The following is an 8,285-nucleotide window of genomic DNA, read 5'->3' on the forward strand; positions in this document are numbered from 1 at the left end:
AATTACATAGATATAACTATTATATTTCATTAAAACAAGAAAAAGCAAAGACAGCAGAAAGATAATCAGACTAAAGTAACATGGTATAATAAAGAGAAACCATTCAAACTTGTTCATCGGTCTCCCTGTAATTTGGTAAGATATTCAAAGATCACAAGTCGCTTTCAATCTTGTTGAACATGTAGCGAGTAGAGAGAAAAAATAAAGAGCGAAGCGAAACGATAGAGGGAATGTTCATCCTCCTTCCATTGAAGAAAACGAGAGTAAGGGTTGTGGTTGGTGAGCTGGGGAAAGGCGTAAGAAGGCTTGGAAAAGGAAATTAAATCGATAACATTTGCCATTGTAAGGAGGCGGATCTAACCGTGTACGACAATTTCATCCGCTTTTAACGGGCTACGATATATTTGAAGTTTTACTCGTTGACACCACCTAGAGACCGAAAACTCGTCTGCAGGAGGACGATGTATGTAGATTTTAAGTGATATCTTGGCCCTCCTTTCGTCTGTTTCTACATAGACGCACACGCTATGTCCCTTTACAGAGAAAGCTAATACGGTAGTCTGGGAAACATTGCTTATCTTAACACCATATATAAAGACGACGGGTCAATTTTCTAGGAATTTTCAAAGTTAATTAGAAAAATTGTTAACGACCGGACAGGGAGTGACCGCTGGAAACTGTGTCCAATTAGTACAGCCGCTTAAACATCCTCTTGGTTTCTGGACCTCGTATCGGGTCACTTCGTAAACCGGCGAAAGCTTATTTAAATTTAATATCTTTATGATTAGCAATCCGGTGAACGCGATTTCCAGTTTTAATTGTCGCTCGTTTTCTGGGCCCAGAGAACCAGAGAACGCTCTTTAATCCCGCGAAACGGGATCGCCAATCGTTCCGCGACGATTTCTTCAAATATTCCGTCTTTGTTGCTTCCGTCCGTTGCTACTGGTATTCTTCTAGAATTTTCATGAAAATACCTTGCTCGTAAACACGCGCATAAATGCCCTCGAATCGACGGATAAGGACACGCGCAGCATCAAAGAAACTTTAAGAGGATTTGTCAAGCTTTCCAGGGGCTAAAACCATTGGTATGTTAATGTTAAGTGACGGATAGAACAGTTATATAATCGAGATAAAATATTTAATTTTAATGTGGGGAGACTTTCGAAATAGTCGAGAGTATAAGTCTTTGGAAATAGGAAAGGGCGTACAATGAAAATTAATTAATCGATGAAAAATTAGTCGATAACTGAACAAAATTGTGCAGCCTACATGCGATAAGTACCTAATATATGATTATAAACTATTTAATATTCTATGAGTTTCTTATTATACAACCGGTGATTGTCATTAGCAAACCGCACAACCGTTTCTAATTATTATTAAAGTTCCGTCGCAGTTTGTGCGTGCGACATCAAAGAAAACTCCGAGACCCGCTTAATTCGTCGCGACTGTCTGCCCGTGTATTTCATCATACGCGATAATTGCTGTAGTTACTAAATTTCAAGGGGGTCCTTAAACGCTGTAAAAAAGCTTGGCGCAATTTTTCGCGACACGTTGCGTAATATTCTCGTTACTCTTTTAACCATCAGTACCATTATTTAAACTATTAAATTAACGCTTTATTGTAAAATAAGAGTTTTTAAAGGTTACGGAACGAACAGTACGCATACTGTTTAATAAAACAATAATTCTGTACAAATACGCTGCCGTACGTACAATTTTCTTAAAATTTCTATGCCAACTTTCCGATAATATTAGATAAAATGTCTCGATAAAATTTCGTTATTACAAGTAACGCGTTTTTTAAGCAGAAAAACACATTGAAAATACTTTTTTACATTTTTATCCCGATTCCACGTTAACGTCGACTTCACCGGTATTCCAAAGGATTCTTCCTCATCCCTGTTAGCTCGACTATTTCTCGCCCCAACAAAGCGAGATTCTCTGTCATCAATTCCGAGAGTCCTTAAACTTCCAACATCCGTTCACCGACAAAAATCAACGCGAAACTACTTCTCCTGGAATAGGACTCACAGCCGGATAACGTCCTGGTTTCAAGTTCTACGAGCATTACGAAATTTCGAACAGCCGCGTTCTTGCGAGCAGCCCCTAAATGCGCGTACACGGGCTAATCCGCGGGCGCAACATCAAAGAAACTTTACTGGAATCGGTGTCGTTTAACACGTTGCGACGATCCGTACATTCTCGCAGCGGCGGTAATTGCTATAGTCCGGCGTATTCATTCGGGCCTGTGTGTATCATCCACGCAACCCCGGAAAATGAAGAGCAAATGGAGTTTCGTTTCCGTGCCCGTCGTCAATTGTACGAACCGCGCGCACCCGCTTCTAGTTATCTGCTTTTTCCCTTTGTCTAGGCTCGATTCCTCTTTTTCTCCCTCTTTCTTTTATTGACTCTTTCTTTCTATCTTCCTATCTTCTTATCTTTTTCACCAAACTTATGTATATTGTGGTGATTTTATTCCAGTTTTGCTTAACCGATTAATCGTCGTTAATTGTGGTGCCTTGTTCCTATGTTGTAACTGAAATTTTTATCGCTTGGAAAAGTATAAAATTGCAAGATTTTTTGTAAAAAAAATTTCTTTGAAAAATTTCATTCTTATTTATATGCGTATATAAATATACATCTATGTATACGAGGGAAAGTCCTTTGGAATAATATTAGTAGTTCAGGGTGTTGATAAACGAGTTTTTAAGGTATTTTTCCGAGGAAATGAGTTCCTTAAAAATTTCTTCAAATTTTAACTACATGTTCAAAATGCACATGTAGTTAAAATTTAAGGAAATCTAGCGGTACAGAAATCGAGATATTGATCCTCAAAGTTTCCATGTTTAATGCGTAATCCTTACATTAAGCCGCCGCCAAGGCGACATTCTCATTTATTTGGAGCGAAAATTTTCTTAGCAACTTTTCAAAAAATTAATATATAACGTGAAATTGTGTTAAAAGAAGTACGAGGTATGCAAATCGATGTAATTTTGAATGAATATAAAATATGCGTATGCACAGATATAAAACTTCCACGCGTGTCTACGTTAGAGGCAGGGTAAAGCATTCAGTTTTTCCAAAAAATTTTTTTCTTCCCACGTGTGCTGATATGCACTTTCTGACGCATCGCGACCTATATTCTTGCGCGCAATTGTACTCAGAGAAATACCTTAAAACATCGAGTTGTCGAAAAATATGATTTGCAATACTTATTGCACAGTTTACAAAGGCGATTGATATGTATAAAAAAGATGAATAATGGTTCTAGTCGGAGCATAGAGTTTTATAAGATACAGCAGTTTTGGGCAATCAGTATGATTCTATGGATAAATGTAGAAATCAATAAAATATGAGACATAATTCGTCTCTTTTCCAACGTCATAAGCTTCATTCTTAGAATAGAACAGGCTTATAGTTGTGAGATGTAGTCTGCATGGGAGAGTTCATATGAGTAGCTGCTAATCAAAGGAAACGATGTTGTACTCAGTCGAGCATATTACTGTAGCATAGCCCAAATTACTGAGCCAAATTTCAAATTAAGTATTAATGTTGTAGATTAATTTTGATATTCTAAATATTTGTGAGATCAAGAGCTGTAGGATTCTTAACTGTAATACTCGAATGTGGTAATCGAAAGAGACTAAGTTGTCAGTAAAGTAAGTATCTAAGTTACAAATTGTTTGAATACATGTTAAGTTGATACCACAGAGAGTATAGCTAACTGTTACGGGAGATCTTTTATGATAGAAACAAATAACTTTACATTTAGAGATATTGAAGAATAGACGATTACGTATGCTCCATTGTTCCAGTCTATTAAAATCTTTCTGCAATGATAATTGGTTAGTATGAGTGTTAATTCTAAAAAATATTTTTAAATCATCAGCATATAAGAGAAAGAATCAGGATTGAAGTATTAAATCGATATCATTAACGAAAATATCAAATGGAAGAACTCCAAGGTGAGATCCTTCAGATATACTTCAGAACTAATCTTAATTGTTATAGGAAAAGAGCGATTATATCTAACAATTTGAACGTCTGCATTTAACAAAACTACATAACCAAGATGGTAAACAACCTCCAATGTCAACTGATTTTAATTTTTTAGATAAAATGGAATAGCAAATAGAAATAGGGGGTTTTCTGAAATTGACATAAATAGAGTCAACCTGATAGCCATTTTCAATCGAGGAGATGATGCTAGTACTATAAGTTCGCTATTACAGATCTACCGGTAACGAAACTATTTTGTACTGGGACGATTAGATCTTTGATTGTTGGTTATTCCTAATTTAGTATCTGGTGTTTCATAATTTTCCATTACACGTGAAATACATCAACAATCGAAAGAAGCGGTACGAAAGAATTCATATTTCAACGTCAGGAGTAGAATTTGCCAATTTCAATCAACTTAATTATATTGAGTTGTATAAGAAAAAATCACTTCTTATCAATTGATCAATTTTTGTTCCTGTAATATCGAAACTGAATTAATATAAATTGGCTCGTACAAAGAATAGGAACAATCTCTCACGTATTTCGGGCGCGTTTTACTGACCAAAGCTAAGATCTTTCGCACATGACGTTTCTCTTGTTATTTCAGAATAAGTTCAACTCTATTTTCGGGGATTGAATGGGTTGAACTTGGCGGATTTATCCAACAGTTTCTTCTAGAGGAATACATGAACCGGTAGATATTTTTATATAGCCGAATTTTCCATGTTCATTTTAGGAATCGGATCGATAGTGATAATCGATGAAACCGAGAAATTTGAAAACTTGTTCCCCTTTAAAGTTGGTTAAGATGATACCTCGAATTATCACAAGATTTTTCGAAATTTTTTCGAAAATTACCAATTACGTACGTAAATGTGAAACAAAATGTAGGAAAATGTCAAAGTATTTGTACGAAAAGTTTATTTGTGTCATAATAGAATTTTCATTTGTTCGAATGGAAAGTGTCTTTATTGCCAAGTTATTTTAATATTACTTGGGTAAAGAAATCCATGATACGAAACTCGTGAATGCTAATCGTGAAAGAAATATCGTTTGAGTAATTCACTGAAAATTCTAACTGCTTAACTTTTAATTATGTTATTCGATTCACGAGCAAATGTCGCAGATTGAAATTACTACGCTCTTTGTAACAATTGCGAAACACGAACCTGCCGGCAGTATCGAAACGAGTTAATTAGGTTTCAGCACTGCCTAACTTGCTTAATGACATGCAAGTTGTTCCTTAGCTGTTATCCATCAGACGGTAGTTTTCATGTCACTTGGATATCTTTTCCGAGGAAAATGCTCTAATGTATTGATACGAAATAACCTCGATCAACATAATCGTTCTGTGTCGTTCGTTGAATATTTAACTACTTTGATATAATTATCCTGTCGCGATATATATATATATATATATATATATATACCCATGTAAGAATAAAATAAATAAGCAAAATAGTAACTCGAGTATCGTAGACAGTCTACGACCCAACGATACTAGTCTAAGGTTAAACGACGAACAAAAGATATCTAAAATTTTCTCGTCTAACGAATGTATTAAATTATCTATTTCGTTAAAACGGAGAACGATATAGAAAAATGTATAAAATGAGTGCTTAAAATATGCATTTATTTTAATCTCATTGTATAGCCAATATAAAATCAATGATTCGAAGTTATCCATAAACCGAGCACGTTTTATCAATAGTATGCGACGTTCTGAGAGGCATTCGGCTTCTTCATGAAATCTATCATCAAGAGCGCCTAGAGAGCTCTGCGTATATTTGACGGAGCTTGGCGTCTATTAATTTTCAGCCAACAGTGAGACAGCCCTTGACGGCCTAATGTGATTACAACTTTCTGGATACCTAATCAGACTTGCGTGAGGGAAATACACCGAGAGGATAGCCTGAAACTTCCCGTCTTCTTGGACAAGATTTGTCCAAGGTGTCGTCTAACAGTTTTATGAAATCATCGTCTATCAGGTTCGTTGGTGTTCCATGGTGGTTCCATAAAAGAGGAGAAACGCCCTCTATTTCTGTTGCTTTAACTCGCTGTTATTTTTCTACATATAATATAATGAATTACAAAGTTATTTTAAACTTACAATAGTGTTCTTTCTTATTTCAAGTTTCTTTCTTCCATCTCCATTATGTTTTTCGAAAGATTCAAACGATTTTATCTTTCCTATATTAAAACTCGTTTCGACTGATCATACATGCGAAATGATTTTTTACTTTTTTCTTCAACATATATCTATTTATAATTCTGTAAATATCTCCAATAATGGAATCGAATTAATTATTCCCAAACATAAAATATAAAATCTATTTTGATCAACAAAAGTAATGTAACAGGAGAAGAGAAAATTTTCAAGTAATACAAGTTGGTCGTAGTTAGAGTAATATGTATTCAATGAGAAATTCGTTTGTGAGCAATTATTGACCAAAAAGGAACGTAGTGAAGGTGAAGGTCCAAAGGGGAAACGCAGAGTGTCAATGCGCAACTGCTGTGTCTTCTCGAAAGATTCCTTTGATAGCGTACTGACTTTTAACGATTGTAATCATTAAAGCGTACTAAATCTCACTACTGATTGATAATACGAGTTGCTTTGAGAAATAAGCGTCGATTTGATTATCATTTCTTTTTGAAATCAAACAAATCTCATACATTAGTTAATTTCTTGATCGATAATGTTCAACAGCTAATAAATATGCAAACGACATTTTACTTGAGTAAAGTTAAATAAATAATACAAAAATAATAATCAAAGTCTCTTTAACGCAGCTTGGCGTATTTATAAGATGCAACATATTGTATCTATAAATTATGTATATATAAATATACAATATACAATGTAAATTAATATAAAAGATACAACAAATAATTCTTATAAAGTCGTAAAATACGGGTCATTGTTCATAGTAACTGATAATGTAGTAACGTATTTGAATTTTTGATAAAACGAGAAATTAAATCTACGAATACTTTAATTTTCAAGTTTGCAGCCAAATTTTACCATCTTCGTGTTTATCTTCGAATATGAAATTTCACAAATGTGTCGCATTCGAAAATATTTTCCATTTCAAAATTACGAAAATTTCGTATACGCGATACTCAACGCCGTGCGTTGATACAATATCACAATACAAATTAGTCGTCGCACACAGTTGGTGAACAGTTTCAACGATGGTATTCCACACTGATTGACGACGAACCACCAACTCCGAGATTCCCTCCAATCAAGCTTTAACCAACATCTTCGCATATTAAGATTTCATAAATCTAATAACGATAATGCACTTTCCTCTGTGGAACGGAATTCTCTTCTCTTCTCTGTTTGTAATCGACGTCGACCAACCTTCGCGATACCAATTGTCTTTCACGTTTCCCCTTGTCCGCGTTTCGGTGCAAATTACCGAAGCTTTTTATCCTTTGAAGGACTGCAGTCTTTGCGATTAGATCAAGACTGGTTTCTCTTTTTCAACTTTTCCATTCTCTCTCCTGTCCCTTCTCTTTTTCCGTTGCTTCCCACTTACTTCTTTTTTTGTCTTTTGCTTTGATTTCGCGCATTTCTTCTTCTTTTTATTTCCTCCTTTTTCTTTCCGATGGTTACCCTGTTATCCTTCCAAGAACTGCCTCATTCTATTCCTCTTTAACTTTTGAATTTTGTTCTTGTTCTCATTTCCACCTTCCTCCGTTTAGTTTTATTTAGACGTTCTTTGTATCGGTTTCCGTTGTTTTTATGCAATGAATTGTGTAATGAAATGTTAACTACGATAGGAAATGTACAAAAGAAGAAAACGATATCTCGATTCTTCTTCGTTCGTAGTCGCCGGTAATTAATTTAAGTCACAATGCCATATTTAAAAAGGATAGCGTAAAGCTGGATTTACATTAGTCCAGTCGCTGGATCTAGTGATCGCATTCCAGTGGTTTGACTAGAAATCGGTCGATATCCATTATTGCGGACTTTCAATTCAATCGTTTGACTGGATTACTTGCTGGAATGATGCATTGTACTGGAATAAAAACACTGTTTGCGTTAGTACGATTGCAATCCAATGCTGGATTGGATCACTGGATTGGAATGCTACTAGATTAATGCGAACCCAGTTTAATTCCAATTTTCTTTAATTTACGTATAGTCAAAAGTCACGGTTCTTTTATTTCTTTTTCATTTAAGAACAAGCGAATTAAGTTCTTTGAGAATTGAACGATAACAAAGTACCACTTATTTCTCTAGGCTCTTGTTCCGCTTGTCTTTGTCTTCTCTT

This window comes from Bombus huntii, chromosome 14 (assembly GCF_024542735.1).
Source record: "Bombus huntii isolate Logan2020A chromosome 14, iyBomHunt1.1, whole genome shotgun sequence".
In the NCBI taxonomy this organism is placed as follows: Eukaryota; Metazoa; Arthropoda; class Insecta; order Hymenoptera; family Apidae; genus Bombus; species Bombus huntii.